Below are 17883 nucleotides of genomic sequence, written 5' to 3' on the forward strand. Positions count from 1 at the left end.
TGAAAACCGACTGTCTCTGCAAACGCGATAAGCCGGCGCGTTTGAATTATTCCACGTCTTACGTATGCAGGACGGGCGGAGTGATTTAAGATCGATAATCGATTCGGCTAATAGCGTATCCTAGCTGCGCACCGCAGCTAGATACATATATATATATAGCAAGGGCGCGATGAAAACTTTACTTACTCTCTCTATATCGCTCTTTTAACAGCGACAAAAGCCAAGGAGATAACGATTAATTGTTACAAGCGCTCGTACACCCCCCACGATAGCGGATAATTTTCTTTACGACGGGGAGAAAATGTAAAACACGAGATAAAACTTCTTGTAAGATAGAATAAAATTTGCAAAGCGCGGTCTTCGAGTCGTCGTTAAAAAAAAAAAAAAAACAAAATCGATGCAATTAGCTTCCTCGCGGGAATCAAGCTGGTTAAAATGCAAATTAGTCGGCGCGCTTCGCGAATTGCTCGATTTCTCCGTTTTAAAGGGAAGGCCACTTTACAGGGCCGATCGACCGGTTGTAAAAGCGGATGGGTAATTGTGAGCTAGGGTCCTTCCCGGTAGTTGCAACTACGGACCTCTCCGGAATACGGTGTATTCAACAAGTTTCGTATTTCTCCGTTACAACAACGCAACCGTAGTCGTTGTAACCCCGAGAGCACGTTCTACAGCGTTACGTGGATTAGAGAGAGAGAGAGAGAGAGAGATTTATGCCTAGTCAGATTAATACCAAAAGCTGCCCGGAAACGGATAAGCTTTGCACTTCTGTGTCACGGAAGATACTTCAAGCGAGATACATTTGTAGCGCGTTGCATGCGGAAAAACTGGATTTCAAAGCGCGAAAAAGGTTCGGGCAGTTTATTTTCCGCGTTTCCAAAAATTCGCGTCGCGCGTTTCTCGCGCCGCGCGTGTCAAAAATGTTTTTCGACGCTGACGTAAACGGTGACGCGTATATCATTTATTACACGGTATAATGGCATACTCGTATATTTTATGTAAAAGTCGAATGCGCGCATTTTATTACGCTTTTTTTGCAGCTTTATATTACACGAGTTTTTCTATAAAAATGATACACACACGATTCTATAAAAATACACACACACGCACACACACAATGGATATTACATCTATGTATCTCGCACCGTGTCAAGAAGTGCATTACTTTTCATTTCATTGCGCAAATGTTTTTATACACTTTTCAAACACATTTAATTATTTGTGCCAATATAAATGCAAATGTTTGTTTACGATCAAACGCAAGATTGATAGGAATCAATGCAGAAATGTGGACGCAGCGTAAACCTTCAGACTTAACGAGGTCGCGTCAGTTATTGGCTTATCTGTGTGCGACACTGTTATCAATTTATTAATAAATGCACATAGAGAGATCTTGCGGCGCACAGGAAACACTCTGAGGGAATTCGGCAGAGAAAGTCAAATATAATTTAATATATATATATAAACGATCCGACCGTTAATCTATTTAGATGGACGATATATATATATATATATATATATATATATATGTGTCGGCTTTCATATCGCTGCGAGAACCACATTCGTTCGCAAAGATACATGTGCGACACCTTATACATATATATATAGGGTCGAGCAGTTGCGACATATATAATATATATTGACATTAGAAGATACCGAGAGAACTACTTCTCTCTCCACAAAACGTTAAAATATCGAACTCGACGGGAATTGAGAGATCGCGTTGCCGCGGTCCGTCTCTAATCGCGAAACGTTCCGATCATAACGCGACTTTACCGTAACACGGTGTATAAATCGCATAATTTTCCCGAATTTACTCATCGAGAACACATACGCCGAGCAAATATTTGTGGCGCATATCTCGCCGAATTTAATCCGAAAAATATATATCACGACGCGGTTGCGCGCCCTATTTCATTGTTCGCCAAAGTGAGTTGAATGGGAATATTTGCGTAAACCGGGATTTAAGCCGATCGTCCATTTACGATGGTCAGGATTTATTTATTTCGCGTGGCGATTAATATACAAGCTTTGTGTGTATTGAAATATCAAGACTGCAGCGCGAACACGGCGGAACTAACACGGCGTTATAGTGTGTGAAAAAGAATAAATCAATTGCTACAAAGATACTACTTGTAGTTTGCGTTGGCGATAATTACATGAAAAATGTTGCTCATATATCTCGGATCGATCAGAAATGTCTGTGTAAGCGCGCGATAACGTTTTATCGAGCGGTTTTTATTCTAGCGGCGAAATGGGAATCGTCGATTTTTTTTTTTTTTTTTTAAAGCGCAAAGGTAAGTTAACGACCGACATTCGATCAATTTTCTCTTCCGCTTCGCTAATCAAATTCGTCGTTTCTCATCGGAGCAACACACACGCATATACTCGCCGAGCTGCGAATCGGCACGCTGTCACCGCTGCACAATAATGCGCGGCACCGACGTTGTAAACAACAATTACCAAACTGGCTGCTTTCTCCCCCGTTCGCACGACATTGACATCCAAACAACATTAAATGCAATACGCATCGCGTGGTAATTACACAAAAACCGCCATTGCAGCGCGCAGAGATCGAACACTGAAAATATATAATACCGGGAGTATTCGCTGTGCGTTAAAATCGTCGTAAAAATCATTCGTACGTTAATTCGTCGCTGCGCGATGCGAAATTCCGGTGTCTATTAGTTATAAAATTGGAAACGCGTAATGAACGTGTCCATTACGTTCCTATATATCTTCTTCTCTCTGTTATAAGTTTTGTAATTTCACGGAACGAGGTTCGGAAGAGAGGAGATAAAGGAGACCTACCTGATGATCCACGACACAACTTGTTCCACCGTGCGCTAGAAGCTTATCACAAGACTGTCTTCGTTATAACGACACCCCAAGATATAATGGCGAGACGGCTGGTTTACCGCAGAGACGATGACGACGACGACGACGACGACGACGACGACAATGTGCCCGATTTTCACGAGAATGATTTTCAGCGGATGGTTTTCCTACATGTTGGTTATAATATGTCACAGAGTCGGTGGCGATGGCACTCTCTTGCCGGTGCAGTGAATTGAGTAAATGATTAAACCGACCGGTCGTTACTACTAGAAAGAGGGAAAGGACTCGCGTGCGCTATCGGGTTTATGATGTTTTCATCGTTTTAGTCCAATGTGATTTGGACGAGCGTGTATTAGCAGAGGCGATGAAGGAGAAAGAGAGAGAGAGAGAGAGAGAGAGAGAGAGGGAGGGAGAGAAAGAGAGAGAAATATCTAGCGGAAATCGCATTAGCGGCCATTTATTTCTAACGAATACCCAATTACGTCGATCGATAATGTACAACCGCACTCGCCAGTTGACGTAATTTCAGTTAAGCGTTCACCGCCGTCGTCGCCGCGAAAGAAAAGGGTGGATCCGGGAAATCTTTAATCCTCGCGTCGGCTTTCCAATTAGTCGTCGTCGTCTCTCTCTTTCTCTCTGTCTCTCTCGATATCGGAACGAGAGAAGAAAATAAGAGAAAAAGAGAGAGAGAGAGAGAGAGAGAGAAAGGGCAAAATACGAGTGCGCTCGGACTTTCGAAAATCGCTAGGTCAGCCATTTCTAATGGAGCTCTTCTCCGTATGTGCGTCTCTACATTCATTCACCTTAATAGCTCTGAAAGAGTATTGTGTGTTAGTTATCTCTCGATAAGATGATCATAACTCCCCTTCTATCGGCGCGAGGACAAAGAAGAAGAGAGACGAACTGTGTTAACGACCCTTTCGGAAATTGCCGACGTTGCGCAAAGCACAAGATGGAAAATTAAACTATCGGGACCCGGCGTTTTTTCGAGAAAAGAAACAAACAGAAAACGCGTAACAGAGAGAGAGTTCTCGATTCTCGATCGACTCTTCTAAAAGGAAACCAACTATCGACGCCACTGTGCAACAAGGTCTCGAAATCTGCCCAGTAAGCAATGAAGATAGGCTATGAGAGTACAAAAACGAAAAAATGCTTTCGTGAAGAGAGTTGTCTAAAAATGTGGGACGTCGAAAAATTAATTAAAATACGAGAGGTAACAAAGAAAGATTCTGAATAATATATTCTGAATAAAGATTCTAATAACTAGATGTCAGAATTTTTTGAGAAATTTTTTTCTTGTAAAATGAAACGAGCGAAAAAAAAGAAAACACACAATGTTTATGATTATTGATCTTTACGATTTGAATTTGCAGTATCAAATAATTAAAAAAAAAAAAAAAGAAAAGACATTAGAAATAAAGTTCTTGTATAGTCGACAACTGACTTTACATTTTCTTCTTCGATATGTAAGACGGAATTCATGAAAATCTGAAATAAAAAGAAGAAGAAAGATCATGTTGGCTGATCTTGTATTTTTAACTTTGCGAAACACGTTTCGGTACTTTCTAAGAAATCGAGTGCAGAAATGTTGAGAAATTTTCAGCAGAAACTTGCTGAAAGAATCCTCGCTATCGGGATGTTAAAAGAATATATACGCGCGCGTTAGGTTCACTCGAACAGACCCGTAATTCCTGAGTCCTCATAGCTTTTCGGAATGTTCGCGGTTGGAAAAGCGTCACAAATCAGCGGCGAGTTCTCGGTGAGAAAGAATGCGAATTAAATCTACTTGAAGAATTCTTATATTTTTTTAGAAAATTCAGACAAAGAGAGAGAGAGAGAGAGAGATCATTCGTCTTCGCAGCACTTACTTCACGCTGAGAAATTGTAAAACATTTTTCGATTATGAAAAACAATCATTAATATAATTTTACAACTCGCGCGTAAGATACAACATATTCCAATGTTGCAAAAGTAATTTCCAATGGCATTAAGAAGCGGTGTATAACTTATTAAAAACTTATATTACGTTATAAGCGCGCAAAGTAAAAGATGTCAGAAAGAGCCGAGGTTTGATATAAGCGATCTGTAACTACTTAACCGTGCTTTGTAATATATTATCGCGCGTTAATGATAAAAAGTTAATTATAATTGTTTCAAACTCTTGGTGATAGAAAAGATAAAATTAAGTAAAGTGATAAAAAAAAAAAAAAAAAAAGAACGTTAATGGTATACGAACTTGGGCTTAATTTAATTTCTAAACTACTCAATTTTTCTCTCTAACTTTTTCGAGCGTTCGCCCTTTAAGTGAGGTGCTAAATAATAATAATAAAAAAAAAAAAATTAGTTTCACCCGGCGAGGAACGTGACCGTTTGAAATTTTTTATTGTTCTCCAAAATCCATTCGCAATAAAGAACGTAACAAATCGGCGACGGGATTTTGGGACGCGGGAGAAATACGAGTGGCAGGGTCGAGTGTAAGCAATTCGTAACTGTTTAACTCGCGCAGTTCGCCGAGACACAAGAAGCGGCCGACAAAAGTTTCGTCGTGAGCAAAGTTAGAAGTGAGATGTACTCGAAGCGACGCTTGAGCACTTATTTTTCTTAATTTCGCGGCATAGTCGCCATTAAAGAGGAGTTTCATTTATTACTGACAGAACCTTGAAAGTATTGTAGAAGCACGGCTTTCAATCGATCCGCAGAACAATCGGAACTCGATGAAAAAAAAAAAGTCTTATTCAATTCTTATTTGTTGAAAACGGAAAGAGAAAAAGAGAGGAAGAAACGGAGAGAAAAGGGGAGAGAAAGAGAAAAATAGAAAATCTGAATCGCTTAAAAATTTTCACAAAACATTTTCTATGAACAAGCTGGAAAGAAAGCTCTTACATCAACTCGGCGCGCATTATAAAATCACCTCCAAAGTCCGATAGAATAGCTTTTTACGTTTTGAAAACAACACAACAGGCTTCGAAATCCGAAAAAGATATCAATTGAATCTCATTGCCGTCGACTTGTAACTATTTGATCGTCTCATTTGATCAAAAATCTTATTAAGAAACCCACGCGGTCACGATTGACGGCAGAATTTTAAGTAGCGAAAAGGTCCGCGGTTACGCGGTCTGTCTGAGTCGAACCGATACGATTTAATCCTCGCGACGAGCGTTTGATTGGCAGTTTACCGGATGCGTGACACCGCCACGTCTGTCTTACGTCAAAAAGTGCAAGTCCACTTCGGCTAACACGATGATTGTTAATTTTTGCCACTTGCAAGAATCTGAGAGGGATAACGAGACAGGTGGAAAAACTACAAGAAAGTTTTCTGTTTACTCAATCAATTTATCGCGACTCGTTTTTGAAATCGAGTGTCAGACTTGAGAGTGCGGGCTTTTTGCTCGTGTGCGGCTCTTCGATCTTTTTAATAAATAAAGCCCTTCATCGCGAGAACGACGGACTTTGGTCCTCTCTCGAGGCCGGTGGAAGACAACTGAGAAAAATTCAATTTGTCACCCCCCGCCGAGTCGTTCCGCAAAATCGAATTTTTTTTTTCCGTACAGGAGAGAAAGAACTGAAAACGAGACGCGCTGAGACACGCGAGCGGAATCGAGATGGCAAAGAAAGTTCCGCCTCTCTTCTTCAAAACATAAAATTAAGCTAACGAAGGTCTAAATGATTTTTCTCGTTTCTTTCTTCTTGTTTGCTTTTCAATTCTGAAAGACGACGACGCATCTTACAATTAGTTAATTCTCGGTGAGAATTCATAGTTAATTTTAACTGTTAATGTTTTTTTTTTTTTTTTTTTTTGAAGCAATGCGCTAATCTTTTATATATGATTTTTACTTTCTCTCTCTCTCTCTCTTTTTTCTCTCATTTTCAAGCGAATCTCGAGACATCCTCTTTCCTCGATATCGATCGCTTAAAGAGACTCAAGATTGACGTCCTCGACGTTGTTCAGAGTATGGAAATTATCCAAGAGGAAACAACTTCATTTCCGCGGTATAATCTCGATCGGGTGAGACATATATACGATCGATTCGATTTCTCGCGTTCGGACGATCAAACGATTTCGAATACTACGAAGGAGACGAATCGGAAACTTTTCAATTTATTCGATATCCGTGTTGGCGATTAAGCGATCGGCGATCGAAAACTCGCGCAAAGAGGTCGCGAGAGAGGTCGTGCGAAAATCCACCAATCGGTGAGAGAAAGTGGAATAATCGCGGCGGTAAATATAAAGGAGAAATGGTCCACGAGACCGGCGGTGTGTTTGTTCTGCTACCGTCCTAAGCTGCAAATAACGAGGACGCCCGCGATCGTTCGAATAGAACGGGAAAGAGAGAGAGAGAGAAGAGATTCTGTTATATATCCTTTGCGATATTTCTGCTTCTAGCTTTCTCTGTACGTCGTTCCTTTCGCGTTTCCTTCTTTATCCTCTTCGCTTTCGGACGCGGCAAACGAGCGCGAATGACCGTTTCGCTTTTTTTTTTTTTATCGCCGTGGCCCGAACGTTAGATGGGAGAGGAGACGGCACGGTGAAAAAAAAGATTCTTCTTCAAAAAGCGAGCGGTCTGCTCCGTGACCCGAACATCTGAAATTGCAATCCGGTGGCTAAACGCGCGTTCGTTTGCCCGAAAGCAACAAGTTATATACACCATAACCGGTAGCGCACAAAGCGAACGGACAATTTCTCCGACTGTCTTTTTTTTTTTTGCTGCGAGGTTAAGTTTCCGAGTTTCACCTGAACCGGTCGATTAATCGGTCGGAGTTCCCAATCGTAAATCCCTTCGTAGATCATAGATCGCACACCACTGTTTGCAAGTGTGTAGAATACAGCCTCGAGAGAGACTGATAACTGAAGACGTTCTCTCCGAAGTGCACTGATCCCCCCAACGTCATTCATCTCTTTGTAACGTATAAATGGAGACGAGAACCCCGAGTTGTATCAATCACGTAGCTCGGACGTGGAGAACCCGGGCTTGACGATTGGCCCGTGCCTTTGTAGATTATAGTCTCATCTACGATATGAACGGGCACGAGATAAAATTGACTTAACCGTTGTCAGGGCCTGAAGCAACGTTGCTACAACCGACCCTCAGTCAATCACGGTTTGCGTTAATCGACATCGGCGAAACCAGCTCGTAGGAAATTTCGCCCCAGGTTCATCAAATAGATATATATATATATGTCGCATCCAATGAATAGACACTCGAACGAATTGTTTTCTTTATTTAATCACAGATATCGAAATGATATATGTGCGTTTTTTATCTCTCTCTCTCTCTCTTTCTCTCAAACATTGCGCGTGCAAATGTTTTTTTTATAAATTATTGCGCGAGGCGTAACAGCTTTTTTAAAAATTAATCGTAACAACTTTCGAAAGCGAACGTGTAGGATTCGACAATGTGGCCACGGATCGCGGAACGTGGGGTTAGGTGAAAGAGCGCAAGAGAGGAAACAAAAGTGGAACTCCGAAGATACTTGGCTCGGTTTTCGTGATATCATAATCACGATCGCGATCGATGACGCGTAATTAATGTTCACTATAAAAAAAACTCGTGACTCACGATGATCTAGAAGAATTCTGTTTGGAGGTAAAGAAGCGCGAAAATCGGAGGATCTACCGACGCACACTTGTTTCCTCGCGTTAAAGTAAAGAGAAAAAGTTAGCGCGCGATCGTAAGTGCGAGGTGCAAATTATCGAACGTGTGTGATGCAAAATTGTCGCGCGAACGTAGATCGCGAGTGTTTTTTTTTTTCGCTCATTCGTTCGTTCAGCGTTACCGATATGGTGGCGACGGAGAAAGGGCGATCCGGTGGTCCGGAGTACCGTGCCAGTACTGGTAGAGTTTGTTATCGAGTAGCGCGACGCCGCGCGCGCGAGAGAGAGAGAGAGGCTGATTGCCAGGGGTGGTGGCAACTCTGCTTGGCTGACAAGTAGATACGGTCGGTATTACGCAGGCGCCAATCCGACCACCCCCGTTCGTCTCTGCATCGCCGATTCACGTTCCACCCTGGGCCCTCCTGTGCTCGCACACGTCGCCCGAGACCTCCTCCGGCCCTCCAGCCCTCTTTCGTAGCCCGTCGTGGCTGGTTTTTCCTATACCTCTTCGTTTCTCCGATACCCTCGGGGCGAGCGCGGCCCTTCGACTTTTCCTCGCTTTTCCATCTTCTTCTGATCGCGTGAACGTCCTCGGGGATTCGATTTGCCACCCTCGCGTGCGCGAGAAATCACTGATCTCCGACGACCAAGCACACGGCTACGTGACGACAACGACGACGACGACAACGAGTACTACACGACTCGATTTTCGAACCGACAAAGTTTCGTTTTTCGCCGCCAATGATGTTTCTCTTCGTGATACGCATCATCGGGTTTTAAATAATAAACGTATAACACTGAGAGACAGAGACAGAGAAGAGAAAGAGAGAGAGAGAGAGAAAGAAAGAGAAGAGACAAATTTTTATGTGAGGACAATTTACGTGATATGGTTGTGAGTGCGCGATTAAGTTTTCACAATTTCATTATTTTGCCCTGTTTTTCTTTCTTGCTTACCGAAGAGAAGTGAAAAAAGATTCGTACGTGACTCTTTTTCTTGAGATTTGAACGAAAACTAAGCTTATATATATATAAACACAGAAATATACACATAAAAAATTCCAATAATAATCTATTTAAATACTAATACGTATACATCACATATTACATATCGCAGATGTTATTTCTAAGGAGATATTAAAATAAACATTCATTATTTTTATACGTATATAAAATAATTTATAATATTACATATATATGTATATATAATATACGTACACATCTCGTGTAGATGTAAAATTAGATTTGTATTATACTTTTTTCAATATAGAAAGATTTAAAACAATCTCACATATACTTGTACACATCAAAAGTGAAGATACTTTGTTACGAACGCAATTGCTCTCTTATTCTAAAATTGTTAATAAATCTCAAGCTGAAGTCTCTTTTCTCTCTCTCTCTCTCTCTCTCTCTCTCTCTCTCTCTCTATTATTTTTACGTTGATTCGGACGTGACACTCGAGTAATTAGTCTTCTATCTGTTCTTCGCAGTGCCGCTTATTCGCCGTAATTTTGTCGTTCTTATCTGTTCGCGAAATGATCAAACTATCAAAAAGAGAATTTCCTCTAATTCGTATCTCGGATGAAAATTTTGCGTGCGAAACGTAGAGCGCGCTAAAGATTTTTTTTGCGTGTGAACGGAAAGACAATGGATAAGAATAAAAGTGTGCGTAACGAAGCGACGACGTTATATAACTTTTCTCACAACTTCTTAAATCTTCTATTTAAGAAAGAACGAACGGGGTCGTTTCATCAGTAGCGCGCGATAACGGGAAACATCCACATCTCGCGCTAAAAAAATGCAGAATCGCGCAATCAGAGATTTACGCGGAACGAATTTACGTTCTGAAAACAAAAAAAAAACAACGTGCGCTACATTGTTACGTATATGCAAATTTTTTATTTGCAAACTTTTCGCGCACTAAAATTATATAATAATGTAAACACTCTGTTTAAAACATCTCCGCAAAACATTTTGTTTTGTTTTAAAATATACGAGAGAAAACGAGTAAACGAATTCGGGTAAAAATATGTTCTAAATGATAGCGACACGTGTGTGTGTGCGTGTGTGTGTGTACTTTTCGTCGAAGTTATATACCTGTTTTAAAACGTGACTCCCAAAAACAACTCTTCTCTCACGTATTCATTGTCCCGAAAACCAACAGACGTTATTTTGCTTCCTCTTATTCGGAATCCAAAAGCTCGCTTTGAGTTCTTAGAATTCTGCGTTTCGCTGCCCTTTTACTATCCCTTCATCATACGTGTTCTCTCGCAGGCGATTCTGCCCTTTAAACGTAGTATAGAAATAGAAGAAGAACGATAGATAGAGAAGCGGTCGGGAGTACACACACTCCCCGTGTGCGCGTTAGCGCGCCAGGGGTTCGCAATCTTTTCTTCCGCTTTATTTTAGCGAGTGTCCCACCTTCCCGTTCTCTTCGACGGAAATTCAATAAAATCAAATATAACAAGAGATTTGTTTTACGTTCTGTTTTTTCTTCTGCAGATCAGATGTTTTCTCATTTTGTCTCAAATTGAAATTGTCTCTCGCAACACCCCTCGGTCGCGTGTAAAACAGCGCGTCGACGCGATTACTTGCTCATGCACTAAATTTACATGAGAAAAGCGTATCGCAACGAGAGAGGAAAACAACATAAACATGAATCGCAAATGTTCCACGTCAAACTTTTATTGCTTTTACGCAACGAATTACTTTTTTTTTCTTTTTTCTTTCAGTCCGTCATATTAAATAACGATCGAATGAAAAATCTACGGCAGCAAAGAGAGGAGGAGAGCTTTGCACGGGAGAACGGGAGGTCGGCACGGAATAATTTACGAACAAAGTCACGGTTTGCGATGAGTCTTCTGAGGAAAAGCCTTTTATCGGGTTACGTCGGTTGCGGGCGCAAATGGGCGTATTTTCAAGCGCGCCGCGTCTCAGTCGCTGCTTCTTCGGTGGCGAACGCGAGACACGTTGAAAAAGTAATTTCATTGAATTCGTCTCGCGTTCGATTCGATACGCCGATACCGCGCGCGGACAGGCGAGACATATATTATCGATATCTGTCCCTACGAAATTCTCTCTCCATTTGAATGCGGGTGGGCACCGGCCCGTGCCGGGCGTCGGTCGACACCCTCGTCGACCGCCGCGAACAACGATCGGTCGATCGGATATCGATAGGACCAAGAACAGACTCAGGGGGTAAGAAAGTAAGAAATGTAACGAGATGGCGGTGGGGGTTCTTACCGTTCGCACTTCTTCTTTTTCCACTTCGTTGAACCGACCGACCGACTGATCAATTCGTTTCTCGACCGCCTTTCTGTACGTCTCTTCCGCTTTTTCCGCCAACGCGTCTCGTCGCGCAAGTCGAGCGAGCGCTACTTACGTTTTTACAAAATTAATCTCAAGCTTGTTACAATATCGTACATTTTTTCCGATAACTGCCGTTTTCTCAGCATCGTCGGTGATGTGAGCCTGTCTGTTTTTCGCACTTTCGATTTACCAGCTGTGCTGTTGGCGACACGTAGCAACGTGCGAGTCAAGATAACGCAAATCCGTTAATTTCCTGAAAGTGAGATTTGGGAAACAGCTGAGATCCGGGAGTAGCGCACACGAGCGAAACAATTGAGCGCAAGAAACAACGCGCAAAAAACGAGGGAGAGACTGTCGGCGCACCTTGTGAGAGATTTCTCGTGTCGGCGCGCGTTACCAACAACCCCCTGGGTATTAAGAATGTTCTATCAATCCGGCGTGTACACCGTTTTCTCCGATAATCTCCGTTTTACGACTTCGCACCGTTTACTGCCGCGCGCGCGAATCGTACGTGTGCATACTATCGGATGCTTTGCGAGATTTAACGTCGAACTGCAGAGTTTACTGAGAATTTGAGTGCGCGCGAGAGAATTTCAATATTGCCTAAATATCTCGAAGTCTCAAAAGCGAGGATTTTGTTTGAATAGAATTTATACGAAGCAAATGGAAAAGAGATTAACGTTGTTTGTGCGCTTCTTGATATATATCGCACTAATATGATTGACACATTCAGTTGAACAAAATTAGTTTGTACACAATGTACATAATATTTGAATAACGCTCAGCTCCATTTAAATTCCAAATCGGATATTGTAGCAATTCGATCGAGAGAAATTGAATAGAGAGAATATCGAATTTTCTAGAAATAGAACTAAATTGAATGCGGTTTTAGTTGGTTTTTAATTTTTTTTCTTGTTTTTTTTTCCTCAACGCGCTCTATCGCACATCCGACTGGCGGGTTAATCAGGAGCTGTAAAGCATTGCAATTACGTGGCTCCTAATAAAAGATTTTTCTGTCACACACGCAAGGTTGCAATCAGATGTTACCGCGTTGCAGGCGGCACGAACCCCAAGTCGCTTGATATGATTAAAATTCATTAGTTTCGTGATTCGGAAAAATCGCTTCATTCGAGGATTGCCAGATGAAAAATTATGTTGATGGTTGCAAATGTATGTGCGGACCTTTGGCTCGATACAAATTACAGATTGTTGCATGAATATTCAACGTATAGGAAGCGCATTCACATGCAACAGACCGTGCATCTGATCGCACTCCACCCGGTGTAATGTTTCTAAAAATAGTCCGACATTGTAAAGACTCGATATTCCGTTCATTGTCGCAAGAATAAATCGATCTGCCATCGTTTATTCGACCTAAAGCAGCTTTTGCGAGTTTTTTTCTCGTCATTTATATTTATTAGACAACAAATAAATTCTTTTTACAATACGCGGAACAAAAAAAAAGATCAAATACAATTTACACAGAGGATATCGTCATTTTCATTGAAAATTCACTTCGATTATGTCATTACGCAAATGTGTGTTATAACTCGTGCAAATTAACATAATACAAAAATAATCCTCTCTTGATTATTTATTACTACATACACACGCGCGCGCGCGCGCGCGTACACACGAAACGTAAGGAAGACTATCACACGCGTAATTGAGAAAACACTTCATGTGAGTGATGTTGCGACAAATATTATGCTTTGACGCAAGTACGAGCAACTTGTTGACTTTGAGTTGTTGTGATTTGGAAGAGGAATCTCGGAATTGCGAAACTTCCTTCATCGTAATGTGCGTTTGCGACTGATATAGAGCGTTTCAATAGAACGTAACTTCTGTAAAAGAAGTTTCCGACGATCCTTAAGTTGGGATCATGTGTTGCCAGAAGTGTCAGCTTTTCAAGTGACAAGCCCCGAGTTGAACTTTATAAAAAGTAGAAAGAGCGCGCGGTTTCTCCGCAACCGGTCTATTCACCGGACTTGTCAAGAGAAGACTCGGAGAAGTAGGATTGCGAATGTTTTCTAAAAAAAAAAAAAATAACCAAGCTATTTTGTGTGAATTATTTTATGATCGAACGCGTTTGGAAATCGCGATTGGATGACGAAATTCTAAATACAAATATGCAACTTGTACGAAATGTACGAGTTTTGGAGAGAAAATACTTAGAAAAAAATTTGTTATCTGGAAAAAATTGAAATCAACCAATAAACTAATCTGTAATAGCAACTAATGCGGGAACGAAATAAAAAGATTTATTTATTTCGCAACTTATATTGTTTTTATTTTGTTTTTTTTTTATCTACACACGTATCAAAATTGTTATCGAACGTACGTAGTACTTCAGGCACCTGGTTAACACGGCGCGCCTAGGTACACCTTGTAGCGAAAGCAAGCAGACAGGTTAATCACGAACGATTCAATGACTCGCTGGAAAATTAGAGCGCGTGCGGAGGAGGCTCGGGCCCCGCGTACTGTACGGTACAGTATATACGTACCGTACTTATGTACACTACGTTTAAACGCGGCGATGTGCGCTGTAAATGCAAATAAGAGCGTCGGGAAAAATGTAACGTTTGCGAGCGCATTTGCATTCCTCTCAAGCCGCAAATACGGGAAAGTTTTTTCGATGCTCTGGTGGAATCGCCGAAAAACACAATCTCCAAACCGAGTTTGTTTACAAACAAAAGTCTGCTTCAATCCACCTATCGGATACTTATCTCGAACGCGATTAAGTAAATATAATAGACGCAGTGGGAACCGTTTTTAAAATGTACTAATGCGCTGATAATCCGACGGATGTCGGATATCATTAGAAAACGTGAAAAAAAAAAACGATTATTCGCGTTCAAATATTTCATGATACATCACAGAACAACGAAGTCGCCGGAATCGACACTTATTTTCACGCTTGACGAAGTCGTCTTTTAATTATATGCTGACAAATCACGTCATTTCGCGATGCTCGTAGCTCTCTCTCTCTCTCTCTCTCTCTCTCTCTCTCTCTCTCTCTCTCTCTCTCTCTNTCTCTCTCTCTCTCTCTCTCTCTCTCTCTCTCTCTCTCTCTCTCTCTCTCTCTTTCTTTCTGTATTATAAATGCAACTTGCATACTACCCGTAAGCAACAGCTGTGCGCATTAACACGTGCCGGAGGCAGACGAAGCGCGAACCTCCTGGCTCCTTTTCCTCTTTACTTACGGTCGTCGCATCCATCCACAGAATTTAGGCCATTGACGCCAAGGATTTTACGTGCGCTTTATCCCGTGGCTTGAACGCAAAAGGAATTTCGCGGTACTCTAATGTGACGTATTGCGGCATACAGCAAGAATATCAGATAATAATAAATCGACGAAAGAGAAAGAAGAGAATGAGAGAGAGAGAGAGAGAGAAATTGTTAATTCACAGTATGATGAATATCGCAATGTAATTTTAGATGTATGCGCTTTGATATATATATTTGCGAAGAGACAAATGGAAAGATAGATCAACCATTAGAGACGATTTATTCGCATTGTTGGCGCAGATCCCATGGGTGTGTGTTTTCAAGAGAAAGAAGCACCGTATCAGGATGAAAGATGAGCTCTGCTTTTTAATGGTCAATTGATCGAGTGTAGCAATGGCAAGAGTCAGCATGTGCTCTTGCAGAGAATTAAGAGAGAAATGGATTTGTTTGTTTATTATTGAATCGCGAAGTGACTTCCCGAGGGATGCGAAAAACGACCGCGCCACCACCGGGGATCTGAGACACACCATCGGTGTGCGCGCGGTCGAGATATCAAAACAGCCGTGCGCGGGAGAGTAAGAACGAGGAAAACAACGTCGTGAAATCACAACGTCGACAATGAGAGGCGGCAAACACACATACGCACGCGCGCGCGCGCGCGCGCTTGCACACACACACACAATACAGATTTTGCAGCGACTAAACTACGAAGGCGTGTACCATACATATATACGATCCTCTCGGTCGTGCTTACGCGCGTGGGAATTTCCGTCCGTTCAGCACTTTAAGCGTTCCTCGACAAACGCAGGATTTAGTCTGATCCCTAGTCCCTCTCGAAATTATTCATAGGGACTTCCAAGTTTTTTAAATTAGTTCGGTCAGTCTGTGCAAAACGGCTTTTCGACTACAATAAAAAAAAATCTGGAAGATAACGCGCGCGTGAACCGTTCTTTTAAAAACGTTTTTCTTATACTTATAATTATCAATTATAAAACAACTTGGACATTTTTTGTGGTGTAGAAATGTTCGTTACACCAGTTGTATTTTTACAATGACAAAATTTGTAAGATATCGGAAACCGATGGAAAATTGCAATTTCCGTTGCGAAAATAATTTCTTGAGAGAATGTTTAAAACAAGTGAGAAAATCCGAGAAGAAAATCGAAAATTGCAAATTTTCATCATTTTGAAATTTACGCACAGTTCGATCCGGCCGAGAGAAAGTTGATCAATTCCGACCGAATTGTTTACGTTGTGTAACTTTCGGACTCCGAAATGAATCGCAAAGTTATTTCCAAGAGTGATACCGAAGCAATTTGTTCATCGCGGGAAATGGATTTAAACTAGGCGCAAGTTGGATTTGATTCTTCTTCAGAGACAGGAGTCTGTGTACGCGCGGTATTCCGAGTAGATCCAGACACCGGGAATGGATAAGGCAACTCTAATTGGCATGAATTACGCTCTCGCGAACTTAAGATCCCCGTCCCGGTTTAGATATTGTCAAAGAAACTTACTTCCACGCACGTGTTCGGGGCTACTTATGCCTTTATGGCGATTAATAATGCAACGATAGTTTATTCGAACGTACGGATTTACAAAATTACCGCATGTTATTCTGGCGTCCTGCCCAATTTAGCTTGCAGCTGATTTAAACGGCGCGAAATAAAGCGTCGCCATCGTCAGTTTCTTCAGGGATTTATAGAGACACTGTGTTCCTCTCTTGCAAATCAGCACAATCGATGGCGTTTATTAAACTACTGAAAAGTTGTAGCTTCAAAGTTTAGTTATCATTAAAAGTTGCAGGTTGTGTTTTTTTTTTTTTTAATTTTATTTTTGAATGATCAATTTCAACGTGTTTTCGCGTTTTTCAAAATATCAAGCAAAGTCTACTAGAAAATTGAACGAGGAATGTAATTATAACAAAAATTTACATACCGCGCATACATGAACACGCGCACGTACGGTGAAAATTTCTAAATTCTTGAACGAAATTTCAAACTAAGAGAATTATCGTTTTTTTTTTGTTTTTTTTTTTCGCAGCATGTGTAAAGAGGGTGAAAATGTGCGGAGTCTGAACGTAGTCGGCGTGTGCGGCGATATGCTCTCGTTCGCAGCGTGTGTTAATAAATTGCACTTATTTATTTCAACCTCGGCACCCAGCTAACNAGCACCGCGGTTAGACCTCGTTCAGGCTTTATCTTTTACCTGGTAAAAACGTTAATTTTTTAACCGTTATTAGAAAGTTACCAAACTTTTTTATTTACGTTTCGAAAAAAATTGTTTATTTTTGTTACGAATATAAATGAAAATGAAAGCAATTTGTTGAATATTATTGACAAAAGGTTTTCTCTCATTTAAAAAACTCCATATATTTTGTTATGTTATATATTTATGCTTGTTATTATCGTAACGTGTTATTGCGTTTACACAAAACTACATTGCACACATCGCTCACAAATTTTAAATATTTATTCTACCAAGAGATACGCGCGCGCTGCACTTTTATGACGTAAGTGCAGCGAAGAGAGAGACGCGTCGGGACGAATTTCCCGAAATATATCATATCGTAATACTTCGACGACCGTCGTCGCGCCACCGCGAAAATCGCCTTGACCTACCTATATACCGTAATAATAACGAAACTGGAGGAGTTTTCTTCAATTTCGAAAAATAACAATCGCAAGGGAACGGGCGTTCGTTAAAAAATTCCAGCTGTCGATACTCGTGGGCGTGAACGTCGTGTCGCTCTTATTGCACATATCGACCGCTCATCAATTAAACGCGCTATTGAATATCCCTGTGCCTCCGATTCGCAACTTTTTAATGAAGCTCGCAATCATAACGCGCGCGAATATTGTGCGCAAGCCCGTTCTAGAGCAGTGTGGGGAGAGATCTCCGAAACGAGGATAAACCATGAAATAT

The 17883-nt window shown here is 41.2% G+C and overlaps 1 protein-coding gene across 4 annotated transcripts in view; it reads right to left on the bottom strand.

Annotated features, from left to right (window-relative positions):
• Positions 1 to 8637, bottom strand: part of LOC109864156 (5-hydroxytryptamine receptor 2A-like) — a 121547-nt gene extending 112910 nt beyond the window's left edge. For all 4 annotated transcript variants that reach the window (XM_020445109.1, XM_020445110.1, XM_020445107.1 and 1 more), the window contains exons 1-2: positions 8394 to 8637; positions 2809 to 3002 (exon numbers count right to left, since the gene is read on the bottom strand). The gene's annotated coding sequence lies outside the window, so the exon portion shown is untranslated. The remainder of the gene's footprint in view (positions 1 to 2808; positions 3003 to 8393) is intronic.
• Positions 8638 to 17883: the final 9246 nt, after the last annotated feature.

The sequence above is a fragment of the Pseudomyrmex gracilis genome, unplaced genomic scaffold (genome assembly GCF_002006095.1).
Source record: "Pseudomyrmex gracilis isolate BER0280 unplaced genomic scaffold, ASM200609v1 scaffold_17, whole genome shotgun sequence".
NCBI lineage: Eukaryota > Metazoa > Arthropoda > Insecta > Hymenoptera > Formicidae > Pseudomyrmex > Pseudomyrmex gracilis.